The sequence below is a fragment of the Acinonyx jubatus genome, chromosome A2, assembly GCF_027475565.1.
Source record: "Acinonyx jubatus isolate Ajub_Pintada_27869175 chromosome A2, VMU_Ajub_asm_v1.0, whole genome shotgun sequence".
Lineage (NCBI taxonomy): Eukaryota > Metazoa > Chordata > Mammalia > Carnivora > Felidae > Acinonyx > Acinonyx jubatus.
In genome coordinates this window covers 135,625,311-135,643,272 of record NC_069383.1, presented here as the reverse complement: position 1 = coordinate 135,643,272, position 17,962 = coordinate 135,625,311, and the positions used below count along the sequence as shown (strand labels likewise).

At 40.7% G+C, this 17,962-nt stretch overlaps 1 long non-coding RNA gene across 13 annotated transcripts in view; it reads right to left on the bottom strand.

The window, feature by feature from the left end:
- The window catches only part of LOC106968858 (uncharacterized), a 109,466-nt gene that overhangs the window by 39,901 nt on the left and 51,603 nt on the right, over positions 1-17,962 (bottom strand). For 9 of the 13 annotated variants that reach the window (XR_008297091.1, XR_008297086.1, XR_008297090.1 and 6 more), the window contains 4 exons: positions 16,834-16,956; positions 12,753-12,877; positions 10,373-10,874; positions 6,436-6,532 (listed from right to left, as the gene is read on the bottom strand). This is a non-coding gene — a long non-coding RNA (uncharacterized LOC106968858). Of the gene's footprint in view, positions 1-4,605; positions 4,772-6,435; positions 6,533-10,372; positions 10,875-12,752; positions 12,878-16,833; positions 16,957-17,962 lie in introns of those variants that run through there. The other 4 variants (XR_008297093.1, XR_008297088.1, XR_008297089.1 and 1 more) reach the window with 3 other exon arrangements.

Sequence of the window (17,962 nt, the reverse complement as noted above, 5' to 3'; positions counted from 1 at the left end):
AATTCGTTTTGCACAGAGAACCCACATAAGAACTACATTTGTAGCCTTTTGCTTATTTAACCCTGCTCCCACTTTGTCTTCCTTTGAACACAGTTTAGGTTTCTACCTAAATAGGTGTCTTCCAAATTGAAATTATAATTGCCCCAAATAAATGCCTGTTTGCTTAAATTTTCAGTGAATTCTTTCTTGGTCAACACTGAGAGGTCCTTTTTTTAGATAACCTGGTCAGGGGAGGCCATTTCAGAGGGGCTAATAGACCAGAGGCATAAATGACAGAACCACCTTCTTATGCAGAGGGAAATACAAATTAAAAGGCCCTGAGTGGGAAAGGGCCTATTCTGTTAGAGTGTCTGAACCAGGCAATATGGTTTTAAGGATTACAGAACAGTGATTAATTGGGTGGGCTCTAAAGCCAGATGCTACCACTTAATAGCTCTGTGATCTTGGGCACACCATTTAACCTTTGGGAGCCTCAGTTTCTTCATTTGTAAAATGGAATAATACAGTTACTACCTCATAAAGATGTTGTAAATATTAATAATGTATGTTAAGTGATTATCACCATACTTGCACATGATAGGGACTCTACAAATGTCATTGGGTTGGTCATAACTCCTTTTCTCTCAAAAAATTCAACTCAAAGTGAGCTGTGTTGTTTCACATAGCAGAGCGTTCTATGGTAAGTCAAACTTTCAGGTGTGGTTTGATCTAGAGATTTACAAGGGACTCTGGCTCTCATTTCCCTTAATTCTTGTAGTTATGTCCTGGTGAATCTACATTTTCATGACTAGCTCCCCACATAATGACAAAAGAGGCTGCATCTGCTATGGGGCTTATTCTGCACATTCCTGAAAGTGGTCTAGGCCTCAACTGACATTCCATTCTGTCTACAGAAAGAAAACAGGTTGGGGGTGGTGGGGAGCTGCATGGCTCAGTCAGTTAAGTCTCTAACTCTTGGTTTCGGCTCAGGGCCTGATCTCATGGTTTCATGAGTTTGAGCCCTACATCAGGCTCTGTGCCCGCAGCGTGGAGCCTGCTTGGGATTCTTTCTCGTTCTCTCTTTCTCTCTCTCTCTCTGTTCCTCTCCCATTCATTCTGTCTCTGTCTCTCTCAAAATAAATAAACTTTAAGAAACAAGAAATTATATGCAAGAACATCTATTGTTGAAGTTCATCAGAGTCATCTGATTGGATTGTTCAGGGTCATGCTACCCTGAACAAATCACTGCAACCAGAAGGTGGCTTAACTTAGGTCATGTGCTCCTGGAGTTGGGAATGGAGTCAGATTTTAAAGACCCTATGGATTTCCAATGAAACTTGGGAGCCGATGGGAAAGCGGAAGGGGAAATGATGCTGAAGATACAGCACTATATCCAGGGATATTGTATTTTATTATTATCATCCTACCTAGAAATTAGAACATTGGCTTGGGGCAAATTAACAGAACTGTGTTGTAATTTTGATCTTCTTGTAGCTCTAAGACTTACATACTCAACTGACCCTTAGAGCATCAGATTCCTCATCTTAAATATATTCGCTCAACAAATTTCTTAAACCTCTATGATGGGCAAAAAATAAGCAGAACTATCCTGTCCTCACCAAGCTAATGTTTTAGTATGGTGGGACTTAAATATGGATTTTATAGCCTCAGCAAGCAGATGTTCCAAACATCAAGGTACAATAAAATTTGGTGCAATCTGTTATTTTGCCCTTGTGTCTTGATTCTCCTATTTTACTTTGCATGAGGGCAGAAACTGAAATATAATACCAAAACTGTTAAAAAGTTCATTTTAGCTTCCTTTTTTTCTTTTAAACTTTCCAATTCAAGGGAATTTGGAACCAACTGGAAATCATTCTTTCATGATTACATTTTGGTGTTTAATTAACAGCTGGTTTCCATAAGCATTTGTTATGAAAAAGGTTAGGTTGTAAAAGCAGAAATAATACCACAAAAATGCAATTTATTTGTCACGAAAGATAAAAAGGTAAATAAAGATTTACAGCTTCCCTTGGGGAGAAGTGTTTGATTTAATAAGGAATCCTAATTAACTGGTAAAAATCAATCATAGAAAATAAAGCATGTAATTTGCAACCTGAAACACAAACTTTCCTTTCTGTTTTTCTTTTAGAGCTAGTTGGAGATGTTTGCTGGTTTTGTTTTACACAAATAATCTTCTTTTCCCTGCTGAAATTTACTGTTCCTTATAAGAGCTGAGAATGGTAAATTTTGCAGTGAGTTCCCACCACAGAGATTATTACTGTCACTGGAGACAAGGGCCAACAAATTATGATAATGGAAAACGATGGGATGTCTTCTTTGGCCATGGCTACCATTTTGAGGGAAGACTGATGAATTCCTTCTTCTGACCAGTATAAATGACAAGCACAGGGGCACCTGGGTGGCTCAGTCGGTTAAGCGGCCGACTTCAGCTCAGGTCATGATCTCGCGGTCCGTGAGTTCAAGCCCCGCGACGGGCTCTGTGCTGACAGCTCAGAGCCTGGAGCCTGTTTCAGATTCCGTGTCTCCCTCTCTCTGACCCTCCCCCGTTCATTCTCTGTCTCTCTTGGTCTCAAAAATAAATAAACGTTAAAAAAAATTTTAAATAAATAAATGACAAGCACATCCAGCTTATTCTCCCTTTGCTTTGTAGTATGTGAGCCCTACTTCTACCCTTTGTTGGACCAATGTCTCACCAACCATAGTATCATGTAGGACACTTACTACTTCTGAAAAAAAGTTTTCTCATTAAGCTTTATTGAGGCATAAATGACCTATACAATTTTTAGATATCTAAGTGTACCTTGTTGTGATTTGATACATGTATATACTATGAAAGGATTTCCCCCATCTAGTTAAGTAACACACTTATCACCTCACAAATTTATCTTTTCTTTAGAATGTAACTGTTGTCACAAAAAAAGAAGAAATTAAGTCATATCAAAATTTGACCCTGGCATTAGGCATCCAGAGGCAAAGACTGACTTCTCACTTGATGTTATCAGGGAGCACAGAATGGCCAACATCTTTAGGTTTCCCTAAGAGCAAAAGTGGCTCGGGGTGAGCACCTGGGTGGCTCAGTTTGTCAAGCAGCCAACTTTGGTTCAGGTCATGGTGTCACAGTTTGTGGGTTTGAGCCCCACATCAGGTTCTCTGCTGTCAGCACAGAGCTGGCTTTGGATCTTCTCTCTCTCTGCCCCTTCCCTTCTTGCAGTGTCTCTCTCAAAACTAAACATTAAAATAAAAAAGGCGCAAAAATGATTCATTAGGCTGGGATGTTGAACTTCCTTGGGGACTCCTCCTCCAGTCTCAGCCACGAGCTTCTGAATGAAGCAGATTCCACCCCAGCTCCAGGGGTAGATCTTGTGACCCAGGCCTCTGCCCACTGAAGACTGTTCCCCTTGCCTGTGCTTTTAGTTCATAAATGGGTACGCACTACCTAATCAGCCCAATCAGAGATTCAACTAGAGGCATTTTTTTTGGTAAGCTCCAAGAAGAACAAGCACTCTCTGCCCCACTGGACACAAACGAGGAATTCTATATTCTGAAAAGTGTTGATGCATGTGTTTGGAGCACAGGGAGTGAGACTGCCAAAAACAATTTTCTACAAGGAGAAACGAGAAATAAGAAACAGAAACAGAAGCTAAAACCTGGTAACATATCTTAAGCACCTGGATCAAAGTTTACCTGAAGCCTGCTGGGCTTTTCAATGACATGAACTAATAAATATTTCTTTATGTTTCCAGTTTGCACTGGGGTTTCTTCTGCCTTCAACAAAAAGATTTTAATGGATATGCTATAAAATACCAATAACATCATGTGAGTCTCCTCTTTAAAAATCCCCCAGTAGTTTCTTATTTTCTTCAAGATAAATTCAAACTCGTGAGCTTAGCACAAGTTCTGACCCCTCTTATACTCAGCATCTTCCCTCTGGAAATACCAAATTTCTTTGGATTTTTTTTTAACCTGTGTGCTTTGCATGCATCAGCATAGCATAGCTTGGGTCTAGAGAAAGTCTCAATTCCATTAGCTGCAAATTGGGGATAATAGCAGCTTGTTCCCTATAGGTTGTCCTAATGGTTCCTGTGAGATAGTAATATGTGTAAACTATTTAATGCATGGCTCCTTCTCAATAAATATTTATTAAACGGAAAAAAGTGACTGACAAATTATTATTTAAGGAAGCAACTGTCTGAAATCCAGGATGACCCACGTGGTAAGTTAAGTGTTTCTGAGGAATATGTACATTTCCAGACCTTCTGCCCACCATGTTGGAATTTTTACACTGGAATGATCCAAACATAAAATTTCTAACAATTAAACATACTCTCAAATGTAAAGGGGAGAGGTGATCTATTGGCTCCCTTAACCTCAGAGGTAATCACTGTTTCTCTTGTCTAGTAAGTACTGTCGTTTGCTTCAGAAGTCCCAGGTGTCTTTATAGATTTGTTCATTCTAATATTATATTCTTTGCTTCTGCTGGGTACATATTCTTTGCTGCTACTGAGACTCCATTCTTTTTTTTTTAAATACCAGTATAGTTAACACAGAGTGTTATATTAATTTCAGGTGTGTAATATAGTGACTTAATGCTATACATTACTCAGCGCTCAGCAATATAAGTGTGCTTTTTTAACGTTTATTAATTTTTGAGAGAGAGTGCAGGTGCACAAGTGGGGGAAGCGCAGAGAGAGAGGGAGACAGAGGATCCGAAGCAGGCTCTGTGCTGACAGCAGGGAGCCCAATGCAGGGGCTCGAACCATGAGATCATGACCTGAACAGAAGTTAGACACTTAACGAACTGAGCCACCCAGGTGCTCCAATACAAGTGTGCTCTTAATCCCCGTATCCTATCTCACCCATTCCCCCACTCAACTCCTCTCTGGTAATCAGCAGTTTGTTCTCTACAGGGGAGAGTCTGATTTTTGTTTTGTCCCCTCTTTCTTTGTTCATTTGTCTTGTTTCTTAAATTACACGTATGAGTGCGATCATATGGTATCTGCTGAGACTATACTTAATGACTTCACCGGAGTTTTCATTGAGGCGCTTTTCACATGAGTCCCGATGAAATTTATGGGTCTACCCCACGCCTCAGTTAACTCAGCTGGGGAGGAGCCAAGATGCCCCAAGTGACCTGCGTGAATCAGAACGTGGAGCTCAATCCTCATTCTCCTGGCGTCTACAGACCTGGCCTTGCAGCACTCTGACAAGGTCAGAGTCGTGATAAAGGACGCAGAGTGTAGTGGTTAGGGCTTTGGCTCAGGAGCTGGGCCCACCAGTGCTCTAGGTGCAAGCCACGTGTAGTCCGCTGACTCCTTGAGCTGTGGCTGCTGGGATTGCGGAGTTACATTTTTTATTTTATTTACTATTACATTAAATTTAAATTAAAAGATAGATACCCTGTCCAGTTACAGGAAACTTTTAAGTACGCTTAGAACCATTTGGGTATGTGCGTCTTCTTTTTCAACTCTACATTTCATGAGATCTAAGTACAGATTAGGTATTTCTGCTGAAAATTCAGCATTCCGATGGAGATGCGCTCTAAGTGTAAAATTGTGCTAGATTTCAAAACTTAGTAGGATTAAAAGGAATGTTAAATATCTCATTAATAAACATTACATTGATTATACATTGAAATGATAATATTTTGGATATGTTGAGCTGAGTAGAAAATGCTGCTAAAATTAATTTTACCTCTTTTTAAATACAGTTACTTGAAAATTAAAAATTGTACGGCTTGCATTCTATTTCTGTTGGATAGCACTGCTCCAGGTAAACTCATATAGTTTAAATCTTCGCTCTGACATGCTGTGTGACCTTGGGCATGTCGTTTAACCTCTCTTGGCTGAGATTTTACTAGTGATGTTCATCTTTTCCTATTTTTTTTTTAGGGAGGGAGGGAAGGACGGAGAGAAAGAGGGAGGCAGAGAGAGACGAGGAGGGGAGGGGCAGAGTCCAGCCTAGCATGGAGTTGGACTCAGGGCTTGATCTCACAACCCTGAGATCATGACGTGAGCTGAAATCAAGCCAGAGGCTCAACTGACTGAGCCACCCAGGTGCCCTTACTCCCCTATCTTTTTAAGGAAAACATGACTTAATGCATACTTTGTGCTTCATACAATGACACATGATAGTATGCGATAACGATTAGCCTTAATGTATTAATGTGTATAAATTACTATTGCTTTGCATATTTATTATCCATGCTACTATTTTCATTTAGGAAAATACCAAAAAGTTATTACTATATTTTTCCATTACATGGGACCAAGTTCCTCTTGTTTGTTCTAAAAATATTAACAATATTAACCAAAGCACTTAGGAAACCATGTGGTATGTTAGAAAGAACATACCACAAGGTGGTATGCCTGTCAGAGTCAAGGTATATGCCTGTTCGTCCCTCATCTGCTGTAGTCTGTGTGACCTTGTTCCACTCACTTTTTGTGTCTGGTCTCCGTTTCTTCTTATAAAAGTCACTGATGCTGGAGATGGTGATGTCTCAGCTCCCTTTCAGGTATAAAATACTGGAATTCCTCTGAAATTAAAGGGCACGAAGTCATATATACATTGGAAGGAAACCCAGTTGGTAAATGGGGAAGAGGGAAAGACGAGTGGAGTATTTAAAAATGTAAGTTCTTTCAATGGGGCTCTCAATATAGGTCTTTTCCAAACCAGTTCTGCTCAAGTTCACTTAACTCAACTAAGGAGGACCCAAGATGCATGAAGTGGCCCTGTGTGAACTGGGTTGTAGGATTCAGTTCTCCTTGTCTCAGACTCTATCACTCTGTTAGTGTAGCATTAAAGAGGCGGAGTGGAAAGGTGGTAGTTCACCTAATAATACTAACAGTTAATGCACGGATCCCTTACTATGAGCCAGGCACTGTTCCTTCAATTGATAAATACTCACAACCCTATGAGGTAAGTTTTAGGACAGGGCCTAGTTCCTGAAGGGACATGCAGGCAAAAGAATTTAACTGCCCAAGGTCATCCTTCTGGCACTGAATTCAAACCCTGGTGGTCTCAAGTGCAGTGCCTTCCTGCTGAACACTGTGCAGTGCTGTTCTGGCCTCCTAGTGCCAAGTACCACGTCAAGTGTTGGGGTTACTGGGGAAAACGTGACATGTGGCTCCTGCCTCATAGAGGTTAGAGGGTTTTTGCAGAGTTGATACACATTAAATACACTAGGGAGCTACTGTCTATTGCATATTCATGAGGTCCAAGGCATCATGTGATAAGTATGTTATAGATCATCTCGTGTTATTTTTGTTACAAAAAAAGGGGGAGGAAATCTATCATAAATACTAGAAAGATTTGGTGAGTAATGTGAAAGTATAAAACTGGGGACCTTGACCTACTTTAGGTGCATGAAGAACATCCAGGGACTTCCTCCTAAAGAAAGAAATTTCATCTGACATCTGAGGTTGCATAAGAGCTAAACAGCAGTGTGTGTGTGGGGGGGGGGCTACTAGCAGGAATGATGGAGAGTATTGTGGGCAAACGGCCTCGAAGTGTTGCACTCAGTTTCTGTGGATGCAGTTTGTAAAATTTCAAGGGTGTTTTACATTCTAGCATCATTCTTTTGTTACTGTGCTTTTTTTTTTTTAAGTAGGCTTCACACCCAGTGCAGAGCTTGAACTCATGACACTGAATTCAAGACCCTGAGATCAAGACCAGAGCTGAGATCGAGTCAGACGCTTAATCCACTGAGCCACCCAGGAGTCTCTGTTATTGTGTGTGTGTGTTTGTGTATGTGTTCTTTTTTTTCAATGTTTGTTTATTTTTGTGAGAGAAAGAGAGAGAGTGAGCAAGCAGGGGAGGGGCAGAAAGAGAGGGAGACAGAGGGTCTGAAGTGGGTTCTGTGCTGACAACAGAGAGCCGGATGCCAGGCTCATACTCACAAACCATGAGATCATGACCTGAGCTGAAGTCAGCCACTTAACCAACTGAGCCACCCAGACTCCCTCTGTTACTGTGTTTTTAACATCAGCCCCACTATCATATCTGTGGGGAAACGGTCTGTGACTCTCCCAGTCATGTGAGTTCTCCCTTTTGATACATCTTCATAGGGCTGTGCCTGCCTCCTTCAGCTCTGAATGTCACGTTTCAGTTGACTTGCAGGGCTCTTTGATTAACACCTGACATTCACCAGACTTAAAGATCCATCAGGGCAGGAACCAAGTTTCTTTTTGCTCAACATTCTATTTGTAGCACTGAAAATTTCATTAAATAAATCAATCAAGAGGTATTTTCAGAATGAGATTGTTACTAGCTTAAAATGATCACCATGATGGGGGGTGGGAGGTGATGGGCATTGAAGAGGACATCTTTTGGGATGAGCACTGGGTGTTGTATGGAAACTAATTTGACAATAAATTTCATATAATAAAAAAAAAAAGATCACCATGAGTTCACATTTATCTCTTAAAGCATACGACCCCAGATGAAATAAAAATGAATTTTGGATTATGGATCATTGTAATCTGTTAATAGGACACAAAGAGTGGGTCCCGTTTGCCTTTCTAGCAAAGCCTTTAAAAATGATCTATATTCACATTGTTTTCTAAGTAATATACATTATGCAAAAGCACACTGACAGGTCTACGAATGAGTTGGTAAAATAGGTAATCTAAAAGTTTCTTTATTCTTTGAAGAAAAATGGGTAACTGTCTTCTAAAAAATAAATCATAGAACACTTTTCACTGATTCTCTGATTTTTCTAGGTAGTGAATCAAATATGTTATTTATAATTAGTGTCTTTTGGTTACTTTTCTGCATGGTTTTCCCTTTTATAACTCTCTTTTTAAAAGAGATTAAGAAGTAATGTGTTTTGTAATATGTCAAATGAAAGAACCGGATGAAAGAGTATATATAATTTTATGCATGTGAAGGCCAAATAGGCCAAACTAATCCACTGTTAGATGTCAGGTGAGTAGTGACCCTTTAGAGAGTAGACCCTGGTGGGTTTCTTGATCAGGGTCCTTGTCATGTGGGTGTGTTCAGTTTGTGAACAGTCATCTAGCAGTACAATTATGATGAGAGCACTCTTCCTGATATATGTTGTACTTCAATAAAGTTATACAGGGGTGCCTGGGTGGCTCAGTCGGTAAAGTGTCCGACCTTAGCTCATGCCATGAACTCACGGTTTGTGAGTTCAAGTCCCGCGTTGGGCTCTGTGCTGACAGCTCCGAGCCTGGAGCCTGCTTCGGATTCTGTGTCTCCCTCTCTCTCTGCCCCTCCCCCACCTGTGCTCTGTCTCTGTCAGAAATAAAAATTAAAAAAAAAAGTTATACAAATTCAGACACATAATGAGTGTTCTGAAGCAAGGAATTCATTGTGTTTTTGGAGATTTCCCATGACTTAGATGGAAGGCCCTAATAAAATAAAAGATAGAGTTAACTATCTCAGGAAAATGGTGTCAGAGAGGTTAGTTGAAGGAACGGCATTTGATTCTGGTCAGTGTCTTTAAGAAGGGATGCGGTATGCTCCTCCTCCCTCGAGTGACTAACTATGGTGTCCAGGAACTTTAGAAACTCTGGAGAGACTTGGAGGCCGTGTTCCAACCCTGGCAGCCTGACTCCCGACCACAGCACTTTATTGAGGGCAATGCCCCTGGTCCTACAGCCTGGCTGCAATTGAAAGTACCTGGGAGCTTTAAACAAACAATGCAAGGGGCCCACCTGTAGGGATTTTCAGATGAAACCCATGTGGGATCTGGCCATCAGGATTTTTTAAAGCTGCTCTGGTAATTCTGATATGAAGCAAAGTTTGAGAAATACTGTTCTTTTCTATATGATCATACAGTTGCCCCTTGAACAACACAGGGATTGAGGCACTGACCACCACTACCCAGATGAGAATCCACTTAACATTTCTGACTTCCCCAAAACTTCACTACTAACAGCCTACTACTGTTGATCAAATAAATGCCTACCTAATAACAGTCCATGAGGTTCCATATTTTGTATGTTCTATATATTACATACCGTATTGTTACAATAAGGTAAACTAGGGAAAAGAAAATGTATTAAGAAAATCATAGGGAAGAGAAAATACATTTACAGTACTGCACCGTAAAAACTCCACCTATAGGCAATGTGCCCAGTGATCTCTGGATCTGTCTCTTGCTTCAAAGTGTATGCACAGAACAGACTCAGGGATGTCCCTTCCCTGAGGTGCCTCAGGGGTGCCTCCCACCACCCTTCAACCTCTTTTCCTTCTTCTTAGCCATCCCCTGACTTTGAGACCAGCCAGCACCATCTTCTGAGCTTAACTCCTTACTGCTCATCAACCAGGAGCTTCCAGATTTCTCAGAATTATTCCAGAGGTGGAAGCTGTGGCCAACCACTTGGTCAACCTGTAGGCCTCCTACACTTACCTTTCTCTGGGCTTCTCTTTTCACCTCGAGGATGTGGCTCCGGAGGGCATGGGACACTCATTCCAAGAGTTGGCTGAGGAGAACCTTAAGGGCACCTGGCATCTTTTGAAGAAACCAGTGCCCTCTTCGAGGACTTGCAGAAGCTGTTTCAAGATGAGTGGGGTAAAACCTTGAGGCCAAGAAAGTTGCCATGATCCTAGAGAACCTGAAACAGGCGCTTTGGGAGCTGCATGCCTCGGGTTCTGTAGCTTCCGGGAGAAGTGCTTTCTGGATGAGGAAGTGAAACTCATCAAGGAGATGGTGACCACCTGACTCACCTCTGCAGGCTGGGTTGGGCAAGTAGCTCTTCAAAAGGCTCACCTTCAAGCATGAGTAAGAGCCTCAGGGGCTTGGCAGCCCTGGAGGGTCCCCTCTGGCATGACCCTGGTGTCGGGGCTGCTGCCTTAGTGTCTTCCTGTAGCCACTAGGCAGCTTTTTAACCACCCTGGAGCGCTCTCTCTAGCTGTGGACCAAATGGAAACAATAAAGCTTTTTGCAGAAAAAAAATCCAAGTATAAGTGGGCCTGAGCAGTTCAAACAGTTCAAACCCATGTTGTTTAAGCGTCACTGTACTAAATTATACCATACTTTACTACACTATAATACTAGACTATGCCATGCTGTGCTATGGAATGCCATGCCACAGTACAGTATACAGCTACCCAATGCTATGTATTGCCTAAAAACACATACATATGTAAGATAAAGAAATGCATGAAAATGATAAGCCCCGCATTCAAGATAGTGATTACTCCTAGGAGAGAGAAAGGGGGCTGAAACCAGGAAGGATACATGGGTGAACTCAACATACATACGTACATAATTTTTATTATGTTTATGTCATATTATTTATAACTTTCTTAAGCTGGAACGTGCGCGCTGATAAAGCTGAAATCAATCATTCGTTAGTTATTTGTTGAGCCCTGCCTTGTCTCAGGTTTTTTTTCTAGGTTCTGCAGGAAAAAAAAAAAAAAACAAAGAACAAAAAAACGACAATACCCAAACAGACAAAATCCTTGACTTCACGGAACTAACATTTTAGTTATGGCAACCGGGTAATAAGTTAATATACAACTAAATATATGCTTTGTGTGGTCAGTGTTATGGAGGAAAACAAAGCAGTTAATGGGATTATGAAAGGTAGAGATTGGGGTGGGCCAGAGATGGCTCCTTCATGCAGGGGTTGTGAGGAAAGGCTTCTCTGATTAGCAGAGACCTGAAGAACTCAGGGAAGGGAGTCAAATAGATATTTAGGAGAAGAGTGTGGAAGGCAGAGGAAGCTCTAAGTGCTAATGCTCTGGGAGTGAACACGGGGAAACAAGAGGAGCGGGAGGGGGCAGTGAGAAGGGGGAGAATGGTTGGCAGGTGGGGGAAGTGTCTCACGAAAGGCTGGGAAGCCAGCGTTTTGTTCTCCATGAGACAGGAAGCCTTTGGAATATGTTTCATAGAAAAGCCCCTATTCTTTGTGCCTGTTGTATAGGCCTTCAACATTTCTAATACATTTTTAAAAATAGAGGTGTTATCACACCCAGACACGGCAATGTTAATTATTCTATTAGATTCATCATCTCTGGTATAAGAAGGGCTGGGCACAACTTGAGGGCCCTGTTAAAGGTGGGGCAAATGGACCCAAGAAGGGAGTGTGTGGGGGTGCATGTGTGTGTGTGTGTGTGTGTGTGTAGGGAGCAGTTGCCGAATACAAATTGTACTTTCTCAATATGACAGCGTGCAAACAATGTTCAGGGATGTGCAGGGAGTCCTGATCTCCAGGCAGCAGGCTGGTGCAATTCTTAGGAGACCAGAAGGCATTTTCAATGAAGGCAGAGGGGGATAACAACTCAGGTCAGCATACAAACAGGACAAACTGCCTTTTTTTAAAGCTCCTATTGTAAATGTTTCCCATTGCTTCCGTGTCAGTTCAGCTACGATTGTGGAAGAAGGGCAGGTATGTTGCATTAGAATTCGAAATGACTCGGCTGTTCTTAGAAGAGACTCTAGTAAATTAACTTTTTACAGCCTGACACCACCTTCAGTCCATTTGCTTTGGGGCCAGCATGCTGCTGTGAAGAATTTCCGAGCATTGGAAATTGGTACTTTCCATTTGAAAGTCCTAAGGAATATATTGCCTTTGCTACACTCCCAGCTCCTACTCAGGGGAGATGGAGAATTCTCAAAGCCACAGGCTGAACTGCTTACTTCCCTTAGAGGTTTTCAGACAGCACACACAGGTTCTGATGCAAAGCAGAAAAAAATCCACGAAGAAAGCGCTGTTATCCCCAGCCCAATGCATACTGTCTCCAAGCTCTGTTAAAATATGCTCAAGGAAACTAGAAATGATCACCTGTTACATTTTCACCCTTTGTTCCCTTATCTTTCATCTTTTTCTATCAATTGTGGGTATGGAAAGTGGTGATCAAGCTGCCAGAGTGTGAAGAATCCATTTAAAACCGATATATTTGTTTATGGCTGTGGGGAGGGGAAAAAAAGTCAATTAATAATTTCGTTTTAATGTCAGCCTGCCAGCTTGGATGAAGCTGTGAGTTTACAGTCCACAACGAGTTCTGGCCCAGTGATAAATGTCTGCTCTTCAATTCTAGTCTTATAACTGATCATCAAACCTAAGGAAGTCAGAGTTCACACTGAATACTGTATAGGAAAACACTGTTGATCGTTGCAATGATGAAGGAATTTTCAGAAGACGAAAGACATGCACAGTATGGTAAAGAAGTGCACCCATTGTGTGGGAGAGGATGGAACTCGATATTATTCATATGTCTAAAATTTTCCACAGAATAATAGCAGTGGATATTTATCGAGCATTTACTGTATGCCTAGCATGTGTAATATGCTTAAGATCCACGTTTCAAACAGTGATGGGGTGCAGGTCACATGGGGATCTTGCTAAAAGGTAGTTTCTGATTCGGTAGGTTGGGGGTGGGGCTTAAGATTCTGCATTTCAAAGACTTTATTTTTTAATTTTTCTGGGGGGGGTTACAATACACTCTTTTTTTAAATTTTTTTATTTTTTAAATTTACATCCAAATTAGTTACCATATAGTACAACAATGATTTCAGGAGTAGATTCCTTAGTGCCCCTTACCCATTTAGCCCATTCCCCCCTCCCACAATCCCTCCCGTAACCCTCAGTTTGTTCTCCACATTTACGAGTCTCTTCTGTTTTGTCCCCCTCCCTGTTTTTATATTATTTTTGTTTCCCTTCCCTCATGTTCATCTGTTTTGTCTCTTAAAGTCCTCATATTAGTGAAGTCATATGATTTTTGTCTTTCTCTGACTGATTTCACTTAGCATAATACCCTTCAGTTCCATCCACATAGCTGCAAATGGCAAGATTTCATTCTTTTTGATTGCCGAGTAATACTCCATTGTATATACATACCACATCTTCTTTATCGATTCATCCATCAATGGACATTTGGGCTCTTTCCATACTTTGGCTATTGTTGAAAGTGCTGCTATAAACACTGGGGTGCGTGTGTCCCTTCAAAACAACACACCTGTATCCTCTGGATAAATGCCTGGTAGTGCAATTGCTGAGTCGTAGGGTAGTTCTATTTTTAGTTTTTTGAGGAACCTCCAGACTGTTTTCCAGAGTGGCTGCACCAGCTTGCATTCCCAAGATTCTGCATTTCTAACAGGCTCTCCAATGATGCTGACAAGCTGGACCTCTGTCCACAAGTAGCCTAGCAAGGTATCATACAATGCATTCTACAATCCAATCAGAGCACAGTCCAGTGAGGTGGTGAATATTAGCATCTTTTTTAGAAGTCAGGAAATCAAAGGTCAGAGAGGTTAGGTGCACTGCCCCAGGTCTCAGCTAGGACATGGCAGACTTCATTCTGACTCCAGAGCCTCAACGTGCAACATCTTTTAACTCCCTTTTATCAAAATGGAATTCCTCTTGATGGCTTTTCCCCATAATTAGTGAATGACTTTTAATAGGTAATAATATGCCTGAGCCTTTCAGTTTGGTCAAGTCAGTTTCCCTTCATCTTAATACGTTTCTGCAGCCTGAGTAAAGCTCAGTTTATTAAAGGGAGCTTGTTTTCTTCCTTTAGACCAGCTTGTAATCACACACCGCACTGACATTTCTGAGACCACTTCTGGCATACTAACTGTTTTAAATGTTAGTCTGCTTTCATGGGAGATATTAAGGAGAACATCAATCTCAGCTGAGAAATGTGCCCTGCATTAAGATGCAGGCTGGGTAAAGGGTTCTTTTAGCATTGCCCAAGCTAATCATTATGGATAAGCACATTTTAAATGTTCATATTTGCTATTGAAGCAATTTGTCTACATTCAGTTCAATTGCAGAAGCATTTATTAAGCACCTACTTACTAGATTCTTGATGCCGCGACTCGGGCTACAAAGGAGGCAGACATAAATAAAGGTAAGCCAGGTTTTCCTAAGGTCTTATAGTAGTGGCCTCAACTCTCTATGCATCTGAATTTTGTGTAATTAACATTACTGTTAAAGTGTAAGAACCAACCATGGGCACGTTTAGAAATGGGGCAATAGGAGTGTCTGGGTGGCTCAGTTGGTTAAGCATCCAACTTCAGCTCAGGTCATGATCTCATGATTTGTGGATTCAAGCCCTGCATCAGGCTCTGTGCTGGCAGCTCAGAGCCTGGAGCCTGCTTCATATTCTGTCCGTCTGTCTCTCTCTCTCTGCCCCTCCCCCGCTCATGCTCTTTCTCTCTCAAAAATAAACATTAAACAAATTAAGAAAAAAAACCAGAAATGGGGCAACAGCTTCTTGTGTTAGACACACTTGATTTTAAAGAGTCTTGATTAACAGGTATAATCTGTTGATGGGATTCCTTGCCTTCACCCCAAATGAATCATTTGCCTTCTGTGGAAATATTCAGTTGCTCCTGTCTTTTACTAGCTGAAATTCATATCTACTTAAGTTGAAAAAAAAAAGAGTCTATGTATATCGTGGGTAAGGACGTTGGAAAGAGAACAATGGGTATTATCTGTGAGCATAAAAATTCATCCAATCAGCTAATGTGTATTGAATACCTGCTAACTCCAATATCATCAGTCAAGTTTTGGAAAGGACAATAAATGTATTAGTCATTGCCCTGTCCTTAAGGAACTAACAGTCTAACTCAGTGATACCTAAAATCTCATGTGCATAAAAAACACCAAGGGTATATTCATACACTCAAGTTCTACTTAGTGATAATAAGAAATGAACTATTAATGTACTTGGCAATATGGATGCATCTTAAAATCATTATACTAGAGAAAGAAGTCAGACATCAAAAGTGTATCCTGGGTGTACTCATTAGCTATTACGAATACACCAGACAACTGTCTAAGAGCCTCATGATTCTGAAGCTGTTTCCTAGAAACTATCCTTGACTACTCAATCTAAAAGGGACCTTGTCAGTTTGTTTTCTTTGTAACATTAACCATAAGTTGTAATTATACGTTTATTTACTGATTTACATGTCGAGCTCCTGTCTCTGTTCTAGACTGTAAGTTCCAGGAGGACAGGAATTACATGTTCATTGTTTGCTACTATATATCCAAAGGCTTTTACAATGTTCAGTATCAACAGAATGTTCCCTAGGTATTTGTGGCAATAATGATCACAAAGTCCTTGGCTCATTTTTCTTTGTCTCTCATAACTGACAGTAAAACACAAAGGGGGCTTTCAAAAATACTTTTTGAATGAAAAATCACCAGAAACGATTGTATAGCTCATCTAGAAACAAAGAAAGCGATGTAGGATTCTTTAGGGAATCCTAAAGGGTCTGAAGGGAAATGAATTCACTGAGTAAATGATGCAAAATAAGCCTTTCATTTAAGCTAATTAATGAAATAAATAATTCAAAAGCTGCTCCTTTAAGTTAATCTTTATTTTACACATTTCTGAAATTAGCAGAGTTTAGATAAATCCTCCTCAGTCCCAACTGCACATAGAACCACCTGGAAATCTTTGTAAATTGCAGGTGCTTGAGTTTTCCCTCCACCCCCTGAGGCTGTGATTGAGATGTTCTGAATGGGTCCTGGGTGTTAGTTTTAAAGGCTGCCCGGTTGATTCTAATGTGTTGTCAGGGCTAAGAACCTCTGTCTAAGGAAAAAAATGTATATACAATATAATGTAGGCTTTGGTCAGAAATCACAGGATTCAAAACCCATCCCAGTTACTTTGTAGCTGTATAGATTACTGAACCTCTTGGAGCTTCAAGGTTTACGTTTACAAAATAGTATACTAATGTCTGCTTTTTAAGGTGGTGAAGATTAGAAATTATATAACGTTCCAGTAGGCTATCATAAGTGGTCACTTTTGTCATTTCTATATGTAGGGAAGGTAATTTTTGCTTGCTGTCTTCAGTTTAATCCCAAACGACTCAGGTGTGTGTACGTGGAGCATGGGGTGATAGCATCTTACCTGGGCTGTGGAAATGGAACTTGCAACTTTAAGACATCACTGGCAAATAAGGGGACAGCTTTATTATCAAAGCGAACTTTTGAGTGGTAGACTGCTCTCAACTCACACTATTCCAAATGAGATCTAAAGAAATAAGGTAAATTGATAATAACAGAAAATAAATAAGTAATGATATTTAACCTTTCTTATGTATTCACCACGAGCTATAAGCTCTCCATTTCATTTAATCCTTAAAGCATCCCTATGGGACTGGGTGCTTTGGTACTCTTATTATTGCCTCATCTACAATTAAGGAAAATGAGGCACAAAAGATGAAATAATTTGCCTAGGTCCCTCAGTTGGTAGGAGGCAGGGCAGAGATTTGAACCTCAACAGTCTGATTTCAGTTGTCCTGTTCTTAACTCCCCCACCCCGATCACCTTTTTCCAAAAATAGCCCTACTATATAAGTATATCTACAAATCCAAGTAAGGGAAATGATACCTAACTAGTCTGATAAAACATATGTTTGAGGATTGGGTGACTAGGATTTCAAAAAGAAACAAAATGGACAGTATGTGAAATTACAGAGAATTTTTTGAAAGCTACCTGTTGAACAATCAATTTTGCATCTAAGTTTTTATTTGTTTGTTTGTTTTTGTTTTTTGTTTTGAGAAAGAGAGAGCATAAGTGAGGAAGGGGCAGAGGGAGAGAGAAAGAATCTTAAGCAGGCTCCAGGCTTAGCACAGAGCCTGATATGGGGCTCAATCCCACAACCGTGACCTGAGCCAAAATCAAGTCAGGAGCTCAACTGACTGAGCCACCCATGCACCCCAACATCTAAGTATTTTTTACATGTAGTTTTCCTTGGGAGATAAGAAACATCTTCGAATACATTTTGCCATGTTAGTATTTTTGGCTATAGCTCTCCCCTCTTTCTCTCAAGTGAATTGTGTCTGAGACAAGGGCCAGGAAGGTGTCACTAATGGAGGTGAATCTCATCTACATTCAAGCATCTTGTCAGGACAGCCCTATAATTACCCTGAGCTCCTTTGCCCACTTGATGTCTAATGTACATGTTAGGGTGGGTGGACCAGTGATGACACTTTGGAATGACTCTGCTTTTTAAGTGAATACATAGATGTTTCTGG